The sequence below is a fragment of the Leucoraja erinacea genome, chromosome 41 (assembly GCF_028641065.1).
Source record: "Leucoraja erinacea ecotype New England chromosome 41, Leri_hhj_1, whole genome shotgun sequence".
Taxonomy (NCBI): domain Eukaryota; kingdom Metazoa; phylum Chordata; class Chondrichthyes; order Rajiformes; family Rajidae; genus Leucoraja; species Leucoraja erinaceus.
Window position 1 is genome coordinate 1,403,665 of NC_073417.1, and position 27,834 is coordinate 1,431,498.

The 27,834-nt window shown below is 47.5% G+C and overlaps 1 long non-coding RNA gene across 1 annotated transcript in view; it reads left to right on the forward strand.

Moving 5' to 3' along the window:
* The window catches only part of LOC129714804 (uncharacterized), a 136,775-nt gene that overhangs the window by 70,603 nt on the left and 38,338 nt on the right, over positions 1-27,834 (forward strand). The window contains exon 2 of the long non-coding RNA XR_008726393.1: positions 16,875-17,069. This is a non-coding gene — a long non-coding RNA (uncharacterized LOC129714804). The remainder of the gene's footprint in view (positions 1-16,874; positions 17,070-27,834) is intronic.

Sequence of the window (27,834 nt, forward strand, 5' to 3'; positions counted from 1 at the left end):
CTGCGCGGGTTTTCTCCGAGATCTTCGGTTTCCTCACACGCCCCAAAGACGTACATGTTTGTAGGTTAATTGGCTTGGCGTAAATGTAAATATCGTCCCCAGTGTGTGTGAATGAATGAATTCATGATTGAATGAATGATGAATGAATGAATGTATGAATGTATGACTGAATGATTGAATGCATGAATGAATGAATGAATGAATGAATGCATGAATGAATGAATGAAAGATTGAATGAATAGGTTTATTGGCCAACTATTCACATACAAGGAATTTGCCTTGGTGCTGCGCCCGCAAGTGACAACGTGACATGCAGTGACAGTTAAGAATAACAAATAAAACATTAAACGTTAGACAATAGACAATAGGTACAGGACTAGGCCATTTGGCCCTTCGAGCCAGCACAGCCATTCAATGTGATCATGGCTGCTCATCCCCAATCAGTACCCCGTTCCTGCCTTCTCCCCATATCCCCTGTCTCCGCTATTTTTAAGAGCCCTATCTAGCTCTCTCTTGAAAGTATCCAGAGAACCGGCCTCCACCGCCCTCTGAGGCAGAGAATTCCACAGACTCACATCTCTCTGTGAGAAAAAGTGTTTCCTCATCTCCGTTCTAAATGGCTTACCCCTTATTCTTAAACTGTGTGGCCCCTGGTTCTGGACTCCCCCAACATCGGGAACATGTTTCCTGCCTGTCTAGCGTGTCCAAGCCCAGTGTGCGGGGATCGCTGGTCGGTGCGGGCTCGGTGGGCCGAAGGGCCTGTATTTCTAAAGCTAAAAACTAAAGCTAAGAAGATTGATTCTGTTCGTGGGACAGGGACAAATGACCGATGGTTGCTCATCCATCTTTCAGGGGCATGTTTTGAGCTTGAAGTTGATTTATTATGTCCCTGCCATTCTCCCCATCCCCCTTCACCAGACAGCAGAGATCATTCGCAGGTCTATTTTCTCACAGATTATTGATCTCTGTGCAAAATGCCCAGCAGAAGTGCTGCTGCAAAACTTGCTGCCAGCCTAACGCAGCTAGAGGGGATCTCCACGTTACTTACAAGCAACGAGGAATCGCATTTTAGGACGTCGAACAGGGGTAGGACCTACACAGTGAATGGTAGGCCTCAGGGTAGTGTTGTAGAGCAGAGGGATCTCGGAGTACAGGTGCATGGTTCCTTGAATTTCGAGTCGCAGGTAGATAAGGTGGTCAACAAGGCTTTCGGCACTTTGGCCTTCATCAGCCAGAGTATTGTGTATGGAAGGTACACAAAAATGCTGGAGAAACTCAGCGGGTGCAGCAGCATCTATGGAGCGAAGGAAATAGGCGACGTTTTGGGCCAAAAACCCTTCTTCAGACTGATGGGGGGTGGGGGGGAGAAGGAAGGAAAAAGAGAGGAGGAGGAGCCCGAGGGCGGGGGGATGGGAGGAGACAGCTCAAGGGTTAAGGAAGGGGAGGAGACAGCAAGGGCTAGCAAAACTGGGAGAATTCAACGTTCATGCCATCAGGACGCAAGCAACCCAGGCGGAATATGAGGTGCTGTTCCTCCAATTTCCGGTGTTGCTCACTCTGGCAATGGAGGAGACCCAGGACAGAGAGGTCGGATGGGGAATGGGAGGGGGAGTTGAAGTGCTGAGCCACCGGGAGTTCAGATAGGTTATTGCGGACTGAGCGGAGGTGTTCGGCGAAACGATCACCCAACCTCCGCTTAGTCTCCCTGATGTAAATCAGCTGACATCTAGAGCAGCAGATGCAGTAGATGAGGTTGGACCTACTGTGTATAGAAGTTGGGAGGTCATGTTGCAGTTGTATAAGACGTTGGTGAGACTGCATTTAGAATATTGTGTTCAGTTCTGGGCACAATGTTTCAGAAAAGATTATGAGGATTTAAGAAGGAACTGTAGATGCTGGAAAATCGAAGGGTTTCGGCCCGAAACGTTGCCTATTTCCTACGCTCCATAGATTTACGAGGATGTTGCCATGACTTGTGTGCCTGAGCTATAGGGAGAGGTTGAGTGGGACTCTATTCCATAGAGCATAGGAGAATGAGGGGTGATCTTATAGACGTATACAAAATCATGAGAGGAATAGATCGGGTAGATGCACAGAGTCTCGTGCCCAGAGTAGGGGAATCGAGGACCAGAGGACATAGGCTCAAGGTGAAGTGAAAAAGATTTAATAGGAATCCGAGGGGTAACATTTTCACACAAAGGGTGGTGGGTGCATGGAACGAGCTGCCGGAGGAGGTAGTTGAGGCTGGGACTATCCCATCATTTAAGAAACAGTTAGACAGGTACATGGATAGGACAGGTTTGGAGGGATATGGGCCAAACGCAGGCAAGTGGGACTAGCGTAGCTGGGACATTGTTGTCCTGTGTGGGCGAGTTGGGCCTCTGTATTAACCTATGACTCTTAAGTGCACTACTCCCTCTTCTCCATTCTCAGAAGTGTGAAAACGCACACCTCCAGATTCAGGGACAGTTTCTTCCCAGCTGTTATCAGGCAACTGAACCATCCTACCACAACCAGAGAGCAGTGCTGAACTACTATCTACCTCATTGGAGACCCTCGGACTATCCTTGATCAGACTTTACTGGACTTTATCTTGCACTAAACGTTATTCCTTTATCCTGTATCTGTACACTGTGGACGGCTCGATTGTAATCATGTGTTGTCTTTCTGCTGACTGGTTAGCACGCAACAAAAGCTGTTCACTGTACCTCAGTTCACATGACATAGAAACATATATTGGGGAATAGTTAGAGTCTGTTACCCTGTTACCCAGGGTAGGGGAATCAAAAACAAGAGGGCATACGTTCAGGTTGAGCGGGGAAAGATTTAGTACAACTCTGAGAGGGAATCTGTTTAAACAAATTGTGACAGGTATGAGCAGCCAGAGGAGGCTGTTGCAGCTGCTACTAAAACAACATTTAAAGTACATTTGGGGCCGGGACATGGAGAGGAAACATTTGGTGGAATAAGGACCAAATACAGGCAAATGGATGCTTAGATGGGGCTAGTATGGACAAGTTGGGGTGAATGGACTGTTTCCATGCAGTATGACTCCCATGATATCTACTCAGGGGTTAAACAAGAATATTGCGAAGTGGCAGACAGCGTGCTGGAGTAACTCAGCGGGTCAGGCAGCATCTCTGGAGGAAAGCAATAGGTGATATTTCAGGATTAAGGGAAACAAACAGTGACTGTATCCCTTTGTTATTGCCTCTTCCACAGCCAACAATGTACCATTGTGGGCTCCACCTTTCATGAGTCATTGGTGCCGGCTCTGAGTTATTCTGTACCCTTTCACACCTCTAGTTTTCCTCTCCCCTGAATCTCTGTCTGAAAAAGGGTCTCGACCCGAAAACGTCACCTATTCCTTTTCTCCAGAGATGCTGCCTGTCCCGCTGAGTTACTCCAGCATTTTATGTTTTGTTTCGGTGGAAACCAGCATCTGCAGTTCCTTCCTACTCTATTCAGATGTGCTGCTCAGTTCAGTTGAGTTTATTGTCACGTGTACCGAGGTACAGTGAAAATCTTTTGTTGCGTGCTAACCAGTCAGTGAAAAGCTTTTGTTGCGTGCTAACCAGTCAGCAGAAAGACAAAACATGATTACAATCGAGCCGTTTACAGTGTACAGATACATGATAAGGGAATAACGTTTAGTGCAAGGTAAAGCCAGCAAAGTCCGATCAAAGATAGTCCGAGGGTCCACGATGAGGTAGATAGTAGTTCAGCACTGCTCTCTTGTTGTGGTAGGATGGTTCAGTTGCCTGATAACAGCTGGGAAGAAACTGCCCCTGAATCTGGAGGTGTGCGTTTGTTTTCACACTTCTGTACCTCTTGCCTGCCTGATCTACAAAGTCACTTTTGCAAAGTAACTTTTGAAAAAATTGTTTGATTTCTTTGGTGACCCTCTCAGCTGGAAACAAATTCATTCTTGCCGCGGACAGATAAATGAAAGTAACCGGCCTTTGATCAAACACTCTGCAAAGTATAGCAAAGTTTGGAATTTCGATTTTTCTGGATCAACCTGATGCTTTAGATTGAAACTAAGTCCGTAGCCTCGGGGAAAGATGTGAATGCTCCAGAGAGACTACGGAGGAGGAATCGTAAACATTGGTGCCAAGGTTAGGTTGGCACGGTGGCGCAGCGGTAGAGTAGCTGCCTCACAGCGCCAGGGACGCGGGTTCGATCCTGACCATGGGTGCTATATGTGCGGAGTTTGCACGTTCTCCCTGTAACCTGAATGGGTTTTAGACAATAGCCAATGGGTGCAGGAGTAGGCCATTCAGCCCTTCGAGCCAGCACCACCATTCAATGTGATCATGGCTGATCATCCACAATCAGTACCCCGTTCCTGCCTTTTCCCCATATCCCCTGACTCCGCTATTTTTAAGAGCCCTATCTAGCTCTCTCTTGAAAGCATTTTCTCCGGGTGCTCCGGTTTCCTCCCACACTCCAAAGACGTGCAGGGTTCATTAGGTCACAAGGAATAGGAGTAGAATTAGACCATTCGGCCCATCAAGTCCACTCCACCATTCAATCACGGCTGAACCATCTCTCCCTCTAAACCCCATTCCCCTGCCATCTCCCCATAACCTCTGACACCCACACTAATCAGGAATCTATCTATCCGTGTCATAAAAATATCTACTGACTCTCAGATCTGAATATCGACTGCAAAATCTAACTCTCTCTTGAAAAGATCCAGTGAATTGGCCTCCACTGCCTTTTGTGGCAGAGAATTCCACAGATTCACCTCATTCTGACTAAAGACATATCTCCTCATCTCCTTCCTAAAATAGCATCCTTTAATTCCGAGGCTGTGACCTCTAGTCCTAGACTCTCCCACTAATGGAAACATTCTATCCACATCCACTCTATCCAAGCCTTTCACTATTTGTAGGTGGGTTGTAGGTTAATTGGCTTCTGTAAAAAAAAATTAAAAATTGTCCCTAGTGTGTGTAGAATAGCGCTAATTAATGGATGGGATAATCGCTGGTCGGAGTGGACCTGGTGGGCAGAAGGGCCTGATTCCGTGCTGTATCTCTAAACTAAATAAACAAGATAACATCTTTTCACCTCGCCCGCAGCTAACAATGGCCTGTCTACTTTATCTTCGTTACTTTTTTCTTTGCACGTTTTTCGTCCATTTGTTCTACATCACCATCTATACCTGCCGTTTCCCTCTCCCCTGGCTCTCTGTCTGAAGAAGGGTCTCGACACGAAACGTCACCTGTCCATGGTCTCCGGAGATGCTGCCTGACCCGCTGAGTTACTCCAGCTCATTTCTGCCTTTATCTGTGAGATGAAATCAAGGCCCCACCTCGCTTGTTAGGGCAAATTATGTGATTGATTGGGAAGCGGGAACCTGTTTTAATGATTTTTCAATGACTGGTAGATTCTGTTTGACACACTCAGCTGGGAGCTGGGCTGGTGCTTGTATTTCTGTCGAGCTAATGACTTCTGCTCAATCCGGGACTCTAAGTGTGGGGAGATCTATGCTCCTGTCTGTTTCCTTGACTGTTTTATCACATTTGAACAAAACTGAAGCAGCATTTTGACTGGCTTGTGTTCCTGTGTGTCCCTGCTTCCCCGAGGTGTTCTGGTGTACGATGTCAAGATGTTTGGCTTTAGTTTATTGTCACCGAGGTACAGTGAGAAAGAAGCTTTTGTTGCGTGCTAACCAGTCAGCAGAAAGACTATAAATTATTAAAGCCCTGTCCCACGGTACGAGTTCATTCCAAGAGCTCTCCCGAGTTTGCCCTGATTGGAACTCGGAGATTTACGGTAATGGCCGCTCCTCGGTACTCGGGGCTCTCGTGGACATTTTTCATCATGTTGAAAAATCTTCACGAGTCTTCCCGAGCTTACCTGCCGTTAGCGAGTCTTCCCGAGTACCTGCCGTTAGCGTTACGAGCCGCTAAGAGACGTCCCCGAGACGTCCCCACTACGTTCATTCTCCGTGCTTACCACGAGTTTGATTTTTTTTTAACTCGGGAGAGCTCTTGGAATGAACTCGTACCGTGGGACAGGGCTATAACAATCGTGCCATTCGTAAGACATCAGAGCAGATGCAATGCCTTTTAGACTTTACGTTGGAGCATGGGTCGGGCAACATACGGCCGTATGCGGCCCGCAACCCGAAATCATCCGGCCCACAACCATATTTTTCCCCGTATTTATCCGTCCCGCAGACTTCCGTCATTTCCTAAGCCTGAGGCCGCGGCGACGCAAGGAGGCTTGCGCTGGCGGTCGCAGTGGCGGAACTGCCCTCCAAGTCGCCGAGCAGCACCGAGTTCTGACTGTTCTTGCGCTAAGCCGCCGGCCCGGCCGCGCACCTTCTGTGTCTGGGCTTCACTGTCGGGATCGGGGTTGTCAATAGACCGGGGACGAGTGAGTGTGAGTATTTGAGCCACTGCCTTCAGGACAGAGCCAAGGCAATGGGCCGTAGGTGCGCCATGTTGGTGAGCGCCCATAACTAGGGACGCCATGTTGGAGAGCGCCCGTAACTAGGGACGCCATGTTGGCGAGCACCCGTAACTAGGGACGCCATGTTGACGAGCACCCGACGCCATGTTGGTGAGCGCCCGTAACTAGGGACGCCATGTTGGTGAGCGCCCATAACTAGGGACGCCATGTTGGCGACCGCCCGTAACTAGGGACGCCATGTTGGTGAGCGCCCGTAACTAGGGGTGCCATGTTGGCGAGCACCCGTAACTAGGGACGCCATGTTGGTGAGCGCCCGTAACTAGGGACGCCATGTTGGTGAGCGCCCGTAACTAGGGACGCCATGTTGGTGAGCACCCGTAACTAGGGGCGCCATGTTGGCGACCGCCCGTAACTAGGGACGCCATGTTGGTGAGCGCCCGTAACTAAGGGTGCCATGTTGGCGAGCACCCATAACTAGGGACGCCATGTTGGCGAGCGCCCGTAGCTAGGGACGCCATGTTGGCGAGCACCCGTAACTAGGGACGCCATGTTGGCGAGCGCCCGTAGCTAGGGACGCCATGTTGGCGAGCGCCCGTAGCTAGGGACGCCATGTTGGTGAGCACCCGTAACTAGGGACGCCATGTTGGCGAGCGCCCGTAGCTAGGGACGCCATGTTGGCGAGCGCCCGCAACTAGGGGCCAGTGCTCCAGGTGGCGTCCTCGAAGGGGCGGGATCCATGTGAACACGTGATTTGATACCTGCCATCCTGGGCGGGGATCCATGTGTACACGTGATAGATGTGGCCCGCCATCCACTCACAGACCTGCGTCCCGGCCCCTATGCAGAACAAGGTTGCCCACCCCTGATTTAGACTGTATAGATACTGCACGGAATCAGGCCGTTCGGCCCACTTAGTCCGCGCTGACCAGCGATCCCCGTACACTAACACTGCCCTCTTCCCATCGGGGTTGGCTGCAGAGGTTTGCACGGCGATCGCTCTACATAGCCTCAAGCGCACTGGGCATCAGCGGAGTGGCGAGGAGAAGGCCTCGAGATGGCTCTGGATCAGGAGAGAAGGTCCATGGAGAGGAGCCAATGCCACCTGAACACAAGTCGTGGCTGATCACCCACGGCTGGGTCGCCTGGGCGAGGGTGTCTGAGACCCGAAACACCCAATGACCCCAGGTTACATCACTGATGATGTGTTCAGGAGCATCAAGAGATGTATTTGTATCAATCAATACATATTAGTGCTATGTTCTCATGAGTCCTTTTAGTTCAGATAATATCTTTATAACAACATAAGGCAGGTTTTTCACAGTTTAAATATGTGCAGAATAATATCTGCCATGTACATTTTTTGCAAGTTTTTCCGAACCGATGGTTGGATGGAGATTTTTTTTTGCGTGAATGAATTAAAGTGAAATGAGAGGAGAATTGGTACTCTGCTTACTGGTGACTTTTTAACTATTCCGTACTGCAGCAACATTTCTGTCTCCAAAGAACAGATATTTTTCTTTTATTGACGCACAGCCAGAAAGACAAAGCACATCTTGCTCAACAGACAATGCAGCGTGCAAGAACGGCGGTGGGAAATATATATATATATATATTCATAAAAGATGATCGGATTTAAGTCAGCACGGGCCAACATTATTTAAATGTAAGACAGGGTTATTATTTGAGGTCAAAGGAAGTAAATCGAAATTATTCATTTTCTATACGTGTCTTGTTATTAATCAAAGCAAAAGCTTTCTCATCGAGTAACACTGGAGAATTTCCAAACGCTTCTTGCCTGCTCCTTGCATACTTCTGATTAATTGTCAAATTAATTGAAAATATTATCCGATTTGCCATTAATGCTTTGTGACAGGGTCGATCATTTTGAGGTTGTTTTGTCCTTTGCTTCAAAGTTATTTTTGTGAAAACGCACACCTCCAGATTCAGGGACAGTTTCTTCCCAGCAGTTATCAGGCAACAGAACCATCCTACCACAACCAGAGAGCAGTGCTGAACTACTATCTACCTCATTGGTGACCCTCGTACTTTCAGTCTGAGGAAGGGTCTCGACCCGAAATGTCACCTATTCCTTCGCTCCATAGATGCTGCCTCACCCGCTGAGTTTCTCCAGTATTTTTGTCTACCTTCGATTTTTCCAGCGTCTGCAGTTCCTTCTTAAAAAATATTCCCACATCATGTATCTGTACACTGTGGACGGCTCGATTGTAATCATGTATTGTCTTTCTGCTGACTGGTTAGCACGCAACAAAAGCTTTTCACTGTACCTCGGTACACGTGACAATAAACTAAACTAAGCTTAATCATCTTTTCCATAGTCTTCAGATTCACATTCAATTTTTTTAATTGTCATTGTCAGTGTACAGTACAGAGACAACGAAATGCATTTAGCATCTCCCTGGAAGAGCGACATAGCATATGATTTGAATAAATAATAATAAGTGTCCGGGGGGGATGGTGATTGGCAGTCACCGAGGTACGTTGTTGAGTAGAGTGACAGCCGCCGGGAAGAAGTTGTTCCTGGACCTGCTGGCCCGGCAACGGAGAGACCTGTAGCGCCTCCCGGATGGTAGGAGGGTAAACAGCCTGTGGTTGGGGTGAGAGCAGTCCTTGGCGATGCCGAGCGCCCTCCGCAGACAACGCTTGCTTTGGACAGACTCAATGGAGGGGAGCGAGGAACCGGTGATGCGTTGGGCAATTTTCACCACCCTCTGCAATGCCTTCCGGTCGGAGACAGAGCAGTTGCCATACCATACTGTGATGCAGTTGGTAAGGATGCTCTCGATGGTGCAGCGGTAGAAGTTCACCAGGATCTGAGGAGACACATGGACCTTCTTCAGTCTCCTCAGGAAGAAGAGACGCTTGAGGATTATAACGATTTCTCATCAAATATCTGGATCTGGCATTTCTTTCTAAGTTTCTTCCCATTTCTTAAAAGTTTAGAGATACAGCATAGAAACAGGCCCTTCGGCCCACCGAGTCGCTGCCGACCAGCGATTACTAGAGATTAACACTATCCTACACACACGAGGGACAATTTCCAATTACACCAAGCCAATTGGCCTACAAATACATCCGTCTTTGGAGTGTGGGAGGAAACGGTGAGATCCCGGGGAAAACCCACGCAGTCCACGGGGAAATCGGACTTTACTATCTTTACCCTTTACACTGTAAATGGCTCGATTGTAAGCATGTGTAGTCTTTCTGCTGACTGGTTAGCACGCAACAAAAGCTTTTCACCGTACCTCGGTACACGTGACAATAAACTAAACTGAAACTGAACTGAAGTACAATAGGCAGAACAAAGGAGAAGATTTGGTATAAAAGTGTCTATTGTCCCCCAGTGTGTGTTGGATAATGCTGGTGTACGGGATGATGGCTGGTCTCTATGGACTCGGTGGGCCGAAGGGCCTGTTTCTGCGCTGTATGTCTGAAGTCTAAAGTAAAATCTAAATTGGAATGGCCTCAAGCAAATAACTAACAATCTTGGTGAAATTGCAACTATCCAAATGTCTTAACACTGTATAAAAGGGCGGCACGGTGGCGCAGCGGTACAGTTGATGCCTCACAGCGCCAGAGACCCGGGTTCCATCCTGACTACGGGCGCTGTCTGTATAGAGTTTGTACGTTCTCCCCGTGACCTGCGTGGGTTTTCTCCGGGTGCTCCGGTTTCCTCCCGCACTCCAAAGACGTGCAGGTTTGGGGGTTAATTGGTTTGGTGACAATGTGAAATTGTCCCCAGTGTGTGGCGGGCAGTTGTAAAGGGCCTGTCCCACTCTCACGAGTTAATTCACGAATTCTCCCGAGCTATCCCCCCCCCTTGAAACAAGTTTGAAACAAGTTTATTCATGGATAACCCCTTGAGATGGACAGTCATCTCGTTTTCGAGGGGGTCCAACATAAAACATACAGCACAAGACATAACATACATAAAGGCTCTCATTGACCCACCTACCCACACACCAATCCCATAACCCCTCCATCCCCACTTGTTATAGTTTATAACAATTGTTAATTGACTTTACATATCCAATAATAATAACAGTTATATGTTACAGCACAAATGATCACACACAGAGCAAGCTAGATAAAGGAGCTTGAAGACTCTAATACTAGAAACAGGTACATGGTTTTATAAGGAAGGGTAAACGTGTATTTTTAAATAGACGAAATGAGCTAATAGTTCTTATGGTACTAGGCAAAGTGTTCCAGTCAGAAGGAGCTTTGAATTTAAATGCACGTCTCCCAATTTCTTTGTTAGTTCTTGGACTGAAAAAGAAGGGTTGCTGAATATGTCTTAGTGTGTATGAGGGTGTGTATGGTAATAGGTCTTGTTTTAGATAAGAAGGATAATTGAGATGGATGCATTTAAAGGTGAACTGGAACCAGTGGTAGCATCTTCGAGCGTGGGGGGATAACCAGTTTAGAGTTTCGTACATAGAACAGTGGTGAGTTATATATGGACACCTTAAAATAAATCTGCGAAGACTATTATAAACTACATTAAGGGGTTGAAGATGTGTATCAAATGTATTCTGATAGACAATATCAGCATAATCCAGTGTTGGTAGTAGTAGTTGAGAGACAATTCTTTTTCTCATCTGAAAGGTGAAACAATTTATATGGCGGTAAAGAATAGCTAGATTACAGCTGAGTTTTTTAGTAATCGTCTCACTATGCTGCGTAAATGAAAGCGTTGGGTCGAGCCAAACACCAAGATATTTGAAGTTCAATAATTGTTCTAATGGTGATCCTTCATTAAATGATATAGTCAGATCTACGGAATTACCAAGGCCTTGTCTGGTACCAAATAACATACGGCATGATTTATTTTTATTTAAAATTAATTTGTTAAATAATAGCCATTTCTGAACAGAAGTAAGATCTGATTGAAGGGATCTTTCAATTTCTGATTTGTTAGCACTAGATGTATATAGCACTGCATCAGCAGCATATAGTTGTGTTTGACAGTCAGAACAAATATTAGGGAGGTCGTTTATGAAAATAGAGAAAAGGAGTGGTCCTAAGGACGAACCTTGCGGGACCCCCTTCTCAACAATTAAGGAATTGGATTGACTTCCATTAAAGGTGACACATTGAGTCTGTTATGAAGGTATGAGTTAAACCACAGTAGATTGTTTTGAGAAAGACCAATAGAGTAAAGTTTATCAAATTTAATTAATTTAATTCTTAATTCAATTTAATTGTCATTTGGACCCCTTGAGGTCCAAACGAAATGCCGTTTCTGCAGCCATACATTACAAACAAATAGACCCAAGACACAACATAATTTACATTTTACATAAACATCCAATGTATTCTGATAGACATCATCGCTGTGATGGAAGGTAAAAAGTATCTCTCCATTCTGCACTCTCTCATCCCCCCCCCCCCCCCCCCCCCCCCCGGTAAAGAATAGTCAGAGTCAAAGTCAAAGCCCCCGGCTGGCGATGGCGTCTTGTCCCGCTGCCATTAAAGCCACGCCGGGTGATGCAAGGTCGCACACCGGGTCTTGCTGTTAGAGCCCCCGGCGTGCGCTCGCAGAGTCCCGCGGCCATTCCAAGCCACGCGGGGCGGTGATGTCAGGCCCCGCTCCAGGAGCTCTTCAACCCCACAACTCGGGCGGGAGAAGTCGCCGTTGCAGGAGCCCTGAAAAGCGGTCTCCCTCCAGGGACCCGCGGGCTCCCGGTGCCGCCGTCCGTCAGACCCGCAGTTGCAGCCTCCGAATCTCCGGAGGTCGGGCCGCAGCAGCAGCAGCGCTCCACCACCGCTCCACCCGCTCTGGACTCGGTCAACTCCGCGACGGTGAGGTGAGTCGTCGGCACCAGAGTCCCAGGTCTTCTCCTGTTGGAGGCCGCTCCTCGTTGTAGCCCCAACCGTGCAGGGAGAGATTTAAAAGTTACCCCCTCCCTCCCCACCCCCCACATACACACACACCCCAACAAAAAATAACAAAAACTACATAAAAACATAGACAAAAATAATAAAAACGCGGACGGGCTGCAGAGGCCGCTGCTGACGTGAGTCGCGCCGCCTACAAGCAGTAGGTAGTGGTCAACAATATCAAAGGCCTTGGTTAGATCAAGAAAGATGGCACCGGTGAGTTTATCATCCTCAGAAGCAGTGAACACATCGCTGGTGAGTTTTAACAGAGCTGTAGTTGTGGATTGATTCAAACCCCCCTTGATTCAAACTCGCAGAATGTTCGTAACCAGTCCGTAGGAGGTCGTAGGAATTTGTAGATACATCGTAGCGGCTCGTTAAGCCAGCCGTAGGTACTCGTGGCATTAGGTAAGTCGGGATGTTTTTTCCAGCCCGATTAAAAAATGTCCACGAGTAAAAAAAATGGTCGGGATGAAAGAATTAAGTCGTGAAAGTGGGACAGGTCTTTAAGTGTGCGGGGATCGCTGGCCGGAGGGGACTTGGGGGGGCCGAAGGGCATGTTTCCACGCTGTATTTCTAAACTAAACTAAACTAAACAAAACTCTTTGCCTCTAAAGACTGGTTAATGCCAACTTCCATAAAGGGAATTGTCAACAATTCAATAGCAGTCGTTTACTGTGAGATTTGGAGTGTGTTTGGGAGATTATCAATGTAAAATATAGCAACGCACCTAAAAGCTTGCGGAATGACAGGACTGCATAGACACGTCAGATGTACTATTAATTATCACGGATATGGATGATTAAAGTCTAAGATTCACAGCAGGATTTTTATAATTATAATATTCGGTATTGGTTTTATTATACGCACTTAGCCAACAAATAAGAACATTTGTGTAGAATGGAACTGCAGATGCTGGTTTACACTGAAGATAGACACAAAATGCTGGAGTAACTCAGCGGGTCAGGGAGCATCTCTGGAGAACATGGATAGGTGACATTTCACAGAGTACTGAGTTCCTCCAGCACTCCGTGAAACGTCATCTATCCATGCTCTCTAGAGGTGCTGCCTGACCCGCTGAGTTATGGCCCTGTCCCACTGTACAAGCTCATTCAAGAGCTCTCCCGAGTTTAAAAAATAATCAAACTCGTGGTAAGCACGTGGAATGTACGTAGCGGGTACGTCGGAGCTCGGGGACGTCTCATAGCGGCTCGTACGTCTCTTACGCTAACGGCAGGTACCCGGGAAACGCGGTAAGCTCGGGAAGACTCGTGAAGATTTTTGAACATGTTGAAAAATGTCCACGAGAGCCCCGAGTACCTACGAGCGGCCATTACCGTAAATCTCCGAGTTCGAATCAGGGCAATCTCGGGAGAGCTCTTGAATGAACTCGTACAGTGGGACAGGGCCATAACTCCAGCACTCTGTGCCTTTGTTTCTCTGCAATAATGAACATGGCTCACACAGTATTTGATCGCAGACGGAAAGCGTGGATGTAAATTTCAGGAGACATCTCTTAGTGAACTTTAGCGAGTGAATTAATTCACTATTATGTCAAAAGTGCAAAGAAAAATCTGATGGGGGAGTTTGAAGATCACACTGTATAAACTGGACTGAGTGGAGTCATGGAAAATAGGTTAGCACCCTTTTTCTTTCAAGTAAATCTGTTAGAACTCTTCCTTCTCCCAAGTGAATCAGGTTGTTCGAAGATCATTGATTCTCAGTTCAATACTTGAACTTTGATGATTTGCCATGATCAAATACTGAAGAGGGGGTTGTCCTTCAAGGATAGAAACTTTGCTTTGAACAGTTTAATATTCTTCTCTCAACTGAGAAAAATATTTTTGTTGCCTAGACTAGAGGGTCTGAGCTACAGGGAGAGTTTGAGCAGGCTGGGACTCTATTCCTTGGAGCGCAGGAGGATGAGGGGTGATCTTATAGAGGTGCATAAAATCATGAGAGGAATAGATAAAGTGATTGTACGGGGCCCTAGTGAGACCACACCTGGAGTATTGTGTGCAGTTTTGGTCTCCTATTCTGAGGAAGGACATTCTTGCTATTGAGGGAGTGCAGCGTAGGTTCACCAGGTTAATTCCCGGGATGGCGGGACTGTCATATGATGAAAAAATGGGTTGACTGGGCTTGTATTCACTGGAATTTAGGAGGATGAGAGGGGATCTTATAGCAACATATAAAATTCTCAAGGGATTGGACAGGCTAGATGCAGGAGAAATGTTCCCGATGTTGGGGGAGTCCAGAATTTGGGGTCACAGTTTAAGAATAAGGGGTAGGTCATTTAGGAATTAGAACGTATAAAATTATAAAAGGACTGGACAAGCTAGACGCAGGAAAAATGTTCCCAATGTTGGGCGAGTCCAGAACCAGGGGCCACAGTCTTAGAATAAAGGGGAGGCCATTTAAAACTGAGATGAGAAAAAACGTTTTCACCCAGAGAGTTGTGAATCTGCGGAATTCTCTGCCGCAGAAGGCAGTGGAGGCCAATTCAATACACAATAGACAATAGACAATAGGTGCAGGAGTCTGTCTCTACGTAATCCTGTCAGTCTTTGTCCAAGATGGCTGCCGTGAAGAGAGAGTGGACGCTGGCGTGCTTTAGCTGCCGCTGCTCTCTCTTCACACTGTATTTTTGATTTTTTGTTTTCGGACTGAATTATGTTTTTAATTTTTGTTTCTGCGATGTCTTTATTATTTATTTTATTCTGATTATATGTTTTTTATTCCTGTTAATCTCTGTAAGGTGTCCTTGAGATGTCTGAAAGGCACCCAATAAATAAAATGTATTATTATTATTATGAATGTGATCATGGCTGATCATCCCCAATCAGTACCCCGTTCCTGCCTTCTCCCCATATCCCCTGACTCCGCTATCTTTAAGAACCTTATCTAGCTCTCTCTTGAAAGCATCCAGAGAACCTGCCTCCACCTAAGGCAGAAAATTCCACAGACTTCACTGGATGTATTCAAGAGAGAGTCAGATTTAGCTCTTGGGGCTAATGGAATCAGGGGATATGGGGAGAAAGCAGGAAAGGGGTACTGATTGTGGATGATCAGCCATGATTATATTGAGTGGCGATGCTGGCTCGAAGGGCCGAATAGCCTACTCCTGCACCTATTGTCTATGCTTCTATGAATGCACAGAGTCTCTTACCCAGAGGATGGGAATCGAGGACCAGAGGACTTAGGTTTAAGTTGAGGGGGGGGGGGGGGGAATATGTAGTAGGAACCTGAGGGGTAACTTATTTTACACAAAGGGGTGGCCCATTGTTAGCTGGGGGAGAGGTGATAATGAAGGGATGCAATGTTCAATTTACAATTGTTGAAACTTAAGGCCCTGTCCCACTTACGTGTCCTTGGTACGCAATTTATGCAACCTCGTGGTCGCGTTGAGGCGCACGGGCATCGCGTGGCTGCGCGGGGCCGGTCCCAATGAGAAGCGTGGAGGGGTATGGAGTTGTGCGCGATATCGCGCGGAGTTCCGACATTTTTGTAGCGAGCAAAATCTTCAAAGGTGTCAAAGGTATTTTAATGGTCACATTCACATACACCAAGGTGTAGTGAAGTGAAATGTTTCCTGCCATTTTGCAGCACACAAAAAAAGAATACAGACATAACACCAATGAGAGTCTTAAACACATAGAACACCCCCACAATGGCTCCCACCACGAAGGAAGGCACAAAGTCCAGTCCCCAACGGCCTGTCGCGTAACTGTCGGCTATGACCCAAGACCGTGGCGCGATGCAACGTCTCACCTCCAACAGCAGCAGAAAATTGAAGATAGACACAAAATGCTAGACACAAGAAAATTGAATATGGACACAAAATGCTGGAGTAACTCAGCGGGACCGGCTGCATCTCTGGAGAGAAGCAATGGGTAACGTTTCATGTCGAGACCCTTCTTCAGACTTTCCCGCTCCCCTGACTCTCAGTCTGAAGAAGGGGTTTCGACCCGAAACATCACCCATTGCTTCTCTCCACAGATGCTGCCGGTCTTGCTGAGTTACTCCAGCATCTTGTGTCCATCTTAGAATAACGTCACGCGCTCCAGACGGCTGTGCGTACGCATGAAATCGCGTGCGACCTTTGTGGGACCGTCGCACCTCAACGCGACCACGAGGTCGCGTAATTAGCGTGCCAAGGACAGGGGCTTTACCCAATAGTGAAAGGTTTGGTTACAGCGGATGTGGAGATGATGTTTCCAGCAGTTTGAGAGTCTCGGACCAGATTAAGACCCCTTTCACATAAGTCTAAGCAAAGTCCTCTAAAGCTGCATCATAACTGATGGGCCGAAGGGCCTGATCCTGTGCTGTACTGATCTATATTCTGAAGAAGGGTCTCGACCTGAAACGTCACCTATTCCTTTGCTCCATAGATGCTGCCTCATCCGCTGAGTTACTCCAGCATTTTTGTCAACCTTCTTATATTTCGTTAGATTATATATACTTAGTTTTATGTTTTTGTTCTACTATTCCAGCATCGTGGTGTGCCAAACTTTATTTTAACCTGTGAGTTTTTCCCTTCGTTTTTCCAGAAATGTAGTCTGCCGGCTCAGAACAATTGTGGAAATCATTTGTGGATTTAGCTTGTGACAAAGATTAGACACAAAATGCTGGAGTAACTCAGCGGGACAGGCAGCATCTCTGGAGAGGAGGAATGGGTGATGTTTCAGCTCAAGACCTGGTTCTGAAGAAGGGTCTCGACCCGAACCGTCACCAACGAATAAGGGGTAAGCCATTTAGAACGGAGACGAGGAAACACTTTTCCCACACAGAGAGTTGTGAGTCTGTGGAATTCTCTGCCTCGGAGGGCGGTGGAGGCAGGTTCTCTGGATGCTTAACGTCAGAGTACTGGACATTCAGATGTTGAGGATGTACAGGGCTGCAGTTGATTGATTTTTGTGCTTTAATTGATACAGAGGATAAACAACCTGGTTAAACTGAGACGCTAAATCACCCAAGAATTTGAGTAGCAACAACGACTTATGCAACTCTCGACCCGAAACGTCGCCTATTCCTTCTCCCCATAGATGCTGCCTCACCCGCTGAGTTTCCCCAGCAATTTTGTCTACCTTCTGTTTCTTCCTTGGGATTAGCTCCCACTATAGTTCATTGTCCGAAATACTGTTATGCACCTTATCATCGTACTAGGCGGCACAGTGGTGCAGCGGTAGAGTTGCTGCCTCACAGCGCCAGAGACCCGGGTTCCATCCTGACCACGGGTGCTGTCTGTACGGCAGTTTGTACGTTCTCCCCGTGACCTGCGTGGGTTTTCTCCGGGTGCTCCGGTTTCCTCCCACACTGCGGGATTGTAGGTTAATTGGCTTCTGTAAATTGACCCTAGTGTGTGGGATAGAACTAGTGTATGGATGATGCCGTCTGTGGAATTCTCTGCCTCAGAGGGCGGTGGAGGCCGGTTCTCTGGATACTTTCAAGAGAGAGCTGGATAGAGCTCTTAGGGAGTTAAGGGATATGGAGATAAGGCAGGAACGGGGTACTGATTGTGGATGATCAGCCATGATCACAGTGAATGGTAGTGCTGGCTCAAAGGGCCGAATGGCCTACTCCTGCACCTATTGTCTATTGACATCTACCTGTACACCTCTATAAGAGTTAAACCCCTGTCCCACTGTACGAGTTCATTCCAAGAGCTCTCCCGAGTTTGCCCTGATTCGAACTTGGAGATTTACGGTAATGGCCATCGTCGGTACTCGGGGCTCTCGTGGACATTTTTCATCATGTTGAAAAATCTGCACGAGTCTTCCCGTGCTTACCTTCCGTTAGCGAGTCTTCCCGAGTACCTGCCGTTAGCGTTACGAGCCGCTAAGAGACGTCCCCGAGCTCCGACGTACCCGCTACGTTCATTCTCCGTGCTTACCACGAGTTTGATTGTTTTTTTTAAACTCGGGAGAGCTCATACTATGGGACAGGGCTTTCACTCCAGCATTTTGTGTCTGTCTTTGGTTCCAACCAGCATTTGCTGCTCCTCTCTCAACGTAGATATGAACTGGGCTTGTTTCCCAAGCTGAAAGCTTTCCAGCATCACGCTGCGACAGGAAGCTTGGGAACCAGTTGCAAATAACTGTGTAATCTCACACCCCATGGGGATCAAGCACCACACATTGGTCTGCTGTACCTTCCCCGAGCTTTCACCGCACGGGATTGGAACTGCGTTTGGTTCCATTATTTACATTTACCATTCTCTAAAACAACGAGCTGCTTCCCCTATTGCGGCCAGTTCCTCATCTTAAAGGTAAACGCAATTGTTGATTGATTAGTTTACTTTAGAGACACAGCCTGGCAACGGGCCCTTCGGCCCGCCAAGTCTAGAACTAGTGAGGGAATGGGGAGGCTGGGCTTGTTGTATACTCTGGAGTTTAGAAGGATGAGAGGGCATCTCATTGAAACATATAAGAATGTTAAGGGCTTGGACACACTAGAGGCAGGAAACATGTTCCCCATGTTGGGGGAGTCCAGAACCAGGGGCCACACACAGTTTAAGAATAAGGGGTCAGACATTTAGAACGGAGACGAGGAAACGCTTTTTCTCACAGAGAGTTGTGAGTCTGTGGAATTCTCTGCCTCAGAGGGCGGTGGAGTCTGGTTCTCTGGATGCTTTCAAGAGAGAGCTAGATAGGGCTCTTAAAGATAGCGGAGTCAGGGGATATGGGGAGAAGGCAGGAACGGGGTACTGATTGGGGATGATCAGCCATGATCACATTGAATGGCGGTGCTGGCTCGAAGGGCCGAATGGCCTACTCCTGCACCTATTGTCTATGGTGTGAACCAGTGATCGCTGGCCGGCATAGACTCGGTGGGTCGAAGGGCCTGTTTCCACACAGTATCTCTAAGCTAATCGAGCCAGCACTCGCTCTAAATGGACCTCGTGTCTCCAGGCGCGCCAGAACTGCCCTGAGAGGCAGTGCCGTGATGTAAATGGGACACCAATAATCAATTTGCAAGATAATAAAACGGACTTGAGTTGATGTAAGGCTTTCTTTTGGTTGCCTCCGGTCAGCTGAAAGCACTTTGCAGTCGATAAAGTAGTTCTGACGATAGACACAAAATGCCTGAGTAACTCAGTGGGACAGCCAGCATCTCTGGAGAAAAAGAATAGGTGACGTTTCAGGTGAGTCAAGTCAAGAGTGTTTTATTGTCTGAAGAAGGGTTTCGGCCCGAAACGTTGCCTATTTCCTTCGCCCCATAGATGCTGCTGCACCCGCTGAGTTTCTCCAGCATTTTTGTGTACCTTGTGTTTTATTATCATATGTCCCAGATGGGACACTGAAATTCTTACTTGCTGCAGCACAACACAATATGTGAATATGTAAACATTGTATATAACGGGGAAAAAAAGAAAAAGTTCAATAAATAACAAATATAGTGCAGTAATAATATAGTCCTTTGCAGCTCAGAGCTTATTTGTTGTGGTGTTTAATAGCCTGATGGCTGTGGGGAAGTAGCTGTTCCTGAACCTGGACGTTGCAGTCTTCAGGCTCCTGTACCTTCTTCCCGATGGCAGGGGTGAGATGAGTGTGTGGCCAGGATGGTGTGGGTCCTTGATGATGCTGGCAGCCTTTTTGAGGCAGCGACTGCGATAGATCCCTTCGACGGCGGGGAGGTCAGAGCCGGTGATGGACTGGGCAGTGGTCACAACTTTTTGTAGTCTTTTCCGCTCCTGAACGTTCAAGTTGCCGAACCAGGCCACGATGCAACCGGTCAGCATGCTCTCTACTGTGCACCTGTAGATGTTTTGGAGAATCCTCTTCGACATACCGAATCTTTGTAATTTTCTCAGGAAGCAGTGTCGCGGTTGTGCCTTCTTTACAATTGCATCGGTGTGCTCGGTGCTGTGAATGAATGAATAAGTTTATTGGCCAAGGCTGTACACATACAAGGAATTTGTCTTGGTGCTCCCCTCGCAAGTAACAACGCTACATATAGTAAACAATTAAGAATGAATCATAAAACATTAAAACATTATTAATAAAACATTATTGATTAAACATGTGAATGAAATTAAATATCAGATCAAAGGGAGGCTACAGATTTTTGGCTGTTTAGTAGAGCAACTACTCGTGGATAAAAACTGTTTTTATGTCTGGCTGTGGCAGCTTTGACAATCCGGAGTCGCCTTCCAGAGGGAAGTGATTCAAAGAGTTTGTGGCCAGGGTGAGAGGGGTCAGAGATGATCTTGCCCGCTCGCTTCCTGGCCCTTGCAGTGTACTGTTCATCAATGGAGGGAAGGTTGCAGCCAATAACCTTCTCTGCTGATCGGACGATTCGCTGCAGCCTCCGGGTGTCGTGCTTGGTGGCTGAGCCAAACCAGACCATGATGGAGAAGGTGAGGACAGACTCTACGATGGCCGTGTAGAATTGGACCATTATTGCCTGTGGCAGATTGTGCTTCCTCAGCTGCCGTAGGAAGTACATCCTCTGTTGGGCCTTTTTGACTGGGGAGTCGATGGTAGCCCCCCACTTAAGGTCCTTGGAGATGATGGTTCCCAGGAACTTAAAAGACTCCACAGATGTGACTGTGGTGTTGTTGATGGTGTGTGAGGTGAGGGGAGGGGGAGCTCTCGTAAAGTCTACAATCAATTCCACTGCCTTAAGAGCATTGAGCTCCAGGTTGTTGCGATGGCACCAGGACACCAGCTGTGACACTTCCTGTCTGTAGGCAGATTCCTCCCCATCCTGGATCAGTCCAATCAGGGTTGTGTCGTCCGCAAACTTGAGAAGCTTGACAGAGGGGTCTGTGGAGGTGCAGTCACTGGTGTACTTTGTGTCGGAGGTTGTTACCCTTCATCAGACTGAGAGTCGTGGAGGGGGACACTAGAGGAATGGGAAGGTCCAGATCAAACCAGAGCCTGAATCGAGTAATCAGGTTCCCAAACTGAAACGTCACCTATCCATGTTCTCCACAGATGCTGCCTGACCCGCTGAGTTACTCCAGCACTCTGTGAAACGTCACCTATCCATGTTCTCCACAGATGCTGCCTGACCCGCTGAGTTACTCCAGCACTCTGTGTCTGTATTTGGTGTAAACCAGCATCTGCAATTCCTTCCTATACAAGGTGACCTGAAGTAGAGGCATTAATGAAGCGTCAGATATCAGTGGGCCAATGTTTACCCAGCAAGAGCCTATTATTAACAATGCAATCTGGGCCACAATCTGAGTAACATAGATAGACGGATAAATAGTTGTTGGGATTCTGTAGCGCAAGGCCTGTTGTCACAGAGAGATACAGTGTGGAAACAGGCCCTTCGGCCCAACTTGCCCACATGGCCAGCATGTCCCATCTACACTAGTCCCATCAGCCTGCGTTTGGCCCATATCCCTCCAAACCTGTGCTGTCCATGCACCTGTCCAACTGTTTCTTAAACATTTGGATAGTCCCAGCCTCAACTACCTCCTCTGGCAGCTCGTTACATACATCCACTACCCTTTGTGAGAAAAAGTTACCCCTCAGATTCCTATTTAATTGTCCATGGAATTCTCTGCCTCAGAGGGCGGTGGAGGCACCTTCTCTGGATGCTTTCAAGAGAGAGCTAGATAGGGCTCTTAAAAATAGCGGAGTCAGGGGATATGGGGAGAAGGCAGGAACGGGGTACTGATTGGGGATGATCAGCCATGATCACATTGAATGGCGGTGCTGGCAGTAGACAACAGACAAACACCTATTGTCTGTTGTCTATTGTCTACATTTTTTCCCCTTCGCCTTAAAACTGCGTCCTCTGGTCCTCGATTCCCCGACTCTGGGCAAGAGACTCTGTGCGTCTACCCGATCTATGCCTCTCGTGATTTTGTACACCTCTACAAGATCGCCCCTCATCCTCCTGCGCTCCAAGGAATAGAGTCCCAGCCTGCTCATCCTCACACTGTAGCTCCGACCCCTCTAGTCCTGGCAACATCCTTGTGAGTGAGTCTGCCCGATGTGTTCCGTTTTAGTGCCTACGGCTTCTGTACGATTTAAATCTGAAAACCCGAAACGTTGCCCATTTCTTTTGCTCCATGGATGCTGCCTCACCCGCTGAGTTTCTCCAGCATTTTTGTCTACCTTTGAATTTTCCAGCATCTGTAGTTCCTTCTTAAATATCCTAATCTGAGGAAAGATATTCTTGCCATAGAGGGAGTACAGAGAAGGTTCACCAGACTGATTCCTGGGATGCCAGGACTTTCATATGAAGAAAGACTGGATAGACTCGCCTTGTACTCGCTAGAATTTAGAAGATTGAGGGGGGGGATCTTATAAAAACGTACAAGATTCTTAAGGGGTTGGACAGGCTAGATGCAGGAAGATTGTTTCCGATGTTGGGGCAGTCCAGACCAAGTTGTCACAGTTTAAGGATAAGGGGGAAATCCTTTAGGACCGAGATGAGAAAAACATTTTTTACACAGAGAGTGGTGAATCTCTGGAATTCTCTGCCACAGAAGGTAGTTGAGGCCACAGTTCATTGCCCATATTTAAGAGGGAGTTAGATGTGGCCCTTGTGGCAAAAGGGATCAGGGGGTATGGAGAGAAGGCAGGTACAGGACACTGAGTTGGATGATCAGCCATGATCATATTGAATGGCGGTGCAGGCTCGAAGGGCTGAATGGCCTACTCCTGCATCTATTTTCTATGTTTCTATGTTTCTAAACCTGTGGCGCAGAAACAGCAGTGAAAAGTGACATCCCAGAGCAGCCGTTCAGACTCAACACTTTATCGTTCAAACACAAGAAGATTGAATCTGATTACCAAGCAGATTCAGCCCATTATCATCGCTCGCTCCGTGAAAGAAGCTGCCGTTCCTCCTCGCCGCAGACTCACAACTCTTCTTTGAAGTGGGATTTCCATTCCTTGACTCGGAATCGACACCAAACAACTGGCATGGAAATTAATTGAAGGGATTCTGAGAACTGCAGGAACAGGGAAGAGGAGCCTGCACTGTGGCTCAGTGCGATTATGACTGATCTATGAGCTACTGTGGGCAGCATAGTGTGCAGCGGTAGAGTTGCTGCTGTGTGGGCCTGTCCCACTTTGGCGACTCTTTGCCAGGGACTTGTTTTCATGGGATTCACCTACGTCACCTGGCAACAACCTACGACATATAAACATATAAGATTATTAAGGGTTTGGGACACACTAGAGGCAGGAAACATGTTCCCGATGTTGGGGGAGCCCTGAACCAGGGGCCACAGTTCAAGAATAAGGAGTAAGCCATTTAGAACGGAGATGAGGAAACACTTTTTCACACAGAGAATGAATGAATGGATGAATGAATGAAAACTTTATTGTCATTCAGATATACACCTAGACACAGTGCACCTTGAACGAAATTTCGTTGCATTTGACTCTCCAAAATCAGGTAATAGTAAAAAGTGCTAGGTGCGTCCATAAAAATGCCTCATGTGCATGGTTCTGTAAAATAAATATATATAAAAAGTTTTTAAAAAGTGTCGATATTTCAAAAGTTCTAGCCTCGGTTTTGTTGATTGTTCAGTGGTCTTATGGCCTGGGGGATGAAGCTGTTGCAGAACCTGGTTGTCCCGCTCTTCAGAGAGTGGTGAGTCTGTGCAATTCTCTGCCTCAGAGGGCGGTGGAGTCCGGTTCTCTGGATGCTTTCAAGAGAGAGCTAGATAGGGCTCTTAAAGTTAGCGGAGTCAGGGGATATGGGGAGAAGGCAGGAATGGGGTACTGATTGGGGATGATCAGCCATGATCACATTGAATGGCGGTGCTGGCTCGAAGGGCCGAATGGCCTACTCCTGCACCTATTGTCTATTGTCTGTTCAGAGCAAAAATTGTCGCCACTGTCGCCAAAAATGTTTCAACATGTTGAAAATGTTGTGGCAGTCGCCTGTAGTCACCCAAAAAATCTCCTAAGTGGGACAGGCCTGTTACAGCTCTAACAGCACTAGAGACCCGGGTTCCACCCTGACTACGGGTGCTGCCTGTACGGCGTTTGTACCTTCTCACTGTGACCTGCGTGGGTTTTCTCCGGGTGCTCCAGGTTTTCTCCCCACATTCCACAGACATACAGACTGGTTTGTAGGTTACCAGGCTTGCTATAAATTGCCCCTACTGTGTGTTTAGGGTAGTGTTAGTGTGCGGGGATCGCTGGTCGGCACCGACTCGGTGGGCCGAAGGGCCTGTTTCCGTGCTTTTCTAACCCTAGAAACAAAGAACTGCAGATGCTGGTTTATTCCAAAGATCGACACAAAGCGCTAGAAAACTCAGCGGATGAGGCAGCATCTCTGGAGATAAAGGATGGGTGGCGTTTTAAGTCAGGACCCTTCTTCAGACTCGACTGCCTTTTGCCCGACGGGAGAGGGGAGAAGAGGGAGTGGCCGGGGTGTGACTGGTCCTTGATGATGCTGCTGGCCTTGCCAAGGCAGCGTGAGGTGTAGATGGAGTCAATGGAAGGGAGGTTGGTTTGTGTGATGGTCTGGGCTGCGTCCACAATTCGCTGCGATTTCTTGCGGTGTTGGATGGAGCTGTTCCCAAACCGTGCTGTGATGCATCCCAATAAAATGCTTCCCACGGTGCATCTGTAGGAGTTGGTGAGAGTTGTAGGGACATGCAGAACTTCCTGAGCCTTCTAAGGAAGTAGAGGCGTTGGTGTGTGTTGTTGGTCGTTGCTTCAATTCTATGATCGTATTGTATACAGAAAACCAGCTGATAACATGGGGAATGATTTGCATATGGACTACGTTAACAAGAAGTGTCTGGAGAATCTATGAAACATCAGCGTGCCTCTCCTTCACTCTCCTAGTACCTGGTGGTTTGTTTATCTTGTGTAGGAAGCAAATGCAGATGCTGGTTTACAACAAAGGTAAAACACAGAGTGCTGGAGTAACTCAGCGGGTCAGGCAGCATCTGTGGAGAACATGGATAGGTGACGTTTCACAGAGTGCTGGAGTAACTCAGCGGGTCAGGCAGCATCTGTGGAGAAAAGGAATAGGTGACGTTTCACAGAGTGCTGGAGTAACTCAGCGGGTCAGGCAGCATCTGTGGGGAACATGGATAGGTGACGTTTCACAGAGTGCTGGAGTATCTCAGCGGGTCAGGCAGCATCTATGGAGAACATGGATAGGTGACGTTTCACAGAGTGCTGGAGTAACTCAGCGGGTCAGGCAGCATCTGTGGAGAACATGGATAGGTGACGTTTCACAGAGTGCTGGAGTAACTCAGCGGGTCAGGCAGCATTTCTGGAGAACATGGATAGGTGACAATTCGTGTCGAGATCTTTCTTCCGACCAACTGAGAGTCAGCAGAGAGGGAGACACAGAGGTATGGAAGGGCAAGGTGTGAAAACAAGAGATCAAAGGGGACGAGGATCAGGGGAAACATGGAATTGGATCATCGTTGGCTGAGGGGAAGGTGACATAGAGGCGTGCAATGTAAAACTTAACCAGGAAGACAGCCAGACTGGTCAGAGAACTAGGATGGGGGGAGGGGTGGAGAGAGAGGGAGAGTTATAGAAGTCAATGTTCATACCGCTTGGGTGTAAGCTGCCCCAGCAGAATATGAGATGCTGTTGCTCCAATTTGCGCTGGGCCTCGCGCTGTCAGAACCTGTTGATTTATTTATCTTCTCAATTGGTCGGAGAAATAGGAATGAATTTGATGAGCCTTTTTATTTCCTCTCATGACTATGACATCTTCCGAAATAACATTTGAGAATAATTTTTCCCGATAAAACATATTAGGAGGCACTTACGTGTAACCTGAAACCAAGTCGGAAGGCTTAACCATGGATTTCAGTGCTGTTCTGCTCCTCCGAGCCCAGTATAATCCATTAAGGGTGTGAAGGTTATTTATTTCATTGATTGATTGGTTCTGAGACCAAATCGATTAGTATTCAATTAGTCACATTTTTACCCATTGTTTCTCTATTTGCCGGGGGAAATCAATAACACAGCCCAGCGCAACTTGGAAAGATTTCCAGGAATCCACGCTGGGCTGTCAGGAAAAATGTAAGAAGCAAGGAATCGTACGATTCCGGGCTGTCTAATGGCAGATGAAAGGCTCGTTGCTCCGGTTTAAGGTAGTGCCGTGCTTTTGTGCTGCTAGCCCGCTATTTAGTTAAGTTTCCATTTAAGATAGACACAAAATGCTGGAGTAACTCGATAGACAATAGACAATAGCTGCAGGAATTGGCCATTCGGCCCTTCGAGCCAACACGGTCATTCAATGTGATCACGGCTGATCATCCCCAATCAGTACCCCGTTCCTGCCTTCTCCCCATATCCCCTGACTCCGCTATCTTTAAGAGCCCTATCTAGCTCTCTCTTGAAAGTATCCAGAGAACCGGCCTCCAATGAGGCAGAGAATTCCACAGACTCACAACTCTCTGTGTGAAAAAGTGTTTCCTCGTCTCCATTCTAAATGGCTTACTCCTTATTCTTAAACTGTGTGTGGCCCCTGGTTCTGGACTCCCCCAACATCAGGAACATGTTTCCTGTCTCTAGCGTGTCCAAACTCTTAATAATCTTATATGTTTCGGCGGGAGAGAGAATACAGGGAATTATAGACCAGTTAGCCTGACATCGGTGGTGGGGAAGATGCTGGAGTCAATTATAAAAGATGAGATAGCCGCACATTTGGATAGCAGTAACAGGATGGGTCCGAGTCAGCATGGATTTACGAAGAGGAAATCATGCTTGACTAATCTTCTGGAATTTTTTGAAGATGTAACTAGGGCGAGCCAGTGGATGTAGTTTACCTGGACTTTCAAAAAGCATTTGATAAGGTCCCACACAGGAGATTAGTGGGCAAAATTAGGGCACATGGTATTGGGGCTAGAGTGCTGACATGGATAGAGAAGTGGTTGGCAGACAGGAAACAAAGAGTAGGGATTAACGGGTCGCTTTCAGAATGGCATTCCAGAGTGTACAAGCCCAGCTGCTCCATTCTCTCAGCATATGACAGTCCCACCATCCCGGGAATTAACCTTGTAAACCTACGCTGCACTCCCTCAATAGCAAGAATGTCCTTACTCAAATTAGGGGACCAAAACTGCACACAGCAGTACAGGCAGCATCTCTGGAGAGAAGGAATGGGTGACGTTTCTGGTCGAGACCCTTAGTTTCAGTTTTGTTTAGTTCAGACGTACAGTGCGGAAACAGGCCCTTCGGCCCGCCAAGTCTGTGCCGGCCAGCCATCCCCGCCCACTAACACTATCCTACACACACTAGGGACAATTTTACATTTATGCCAAAGCCAATTACCCTACAAACCTGTCCACCTTTGGAGTGTGGGAGGAAATCCAAGATCTCGGAGAAATCCCACGCAGGTCACGGGGGGAACGTGCAAACTCCGTACAGAGAGCACCCGTAGTCGGGACCGAACCCTGGTCTCTGGCGCTGTGAGGCAGCAACTCTACCGCTGCGCCACCGTGCCGCCCTTACGAGTTTCACTGTTTGCATCCCTCGTTATCACCTTCCCCACAGCCAACAATGGACCATTGTGGGCTCCACCTTCCCTTGATCATTGTTGCTTTTTGCATATCTC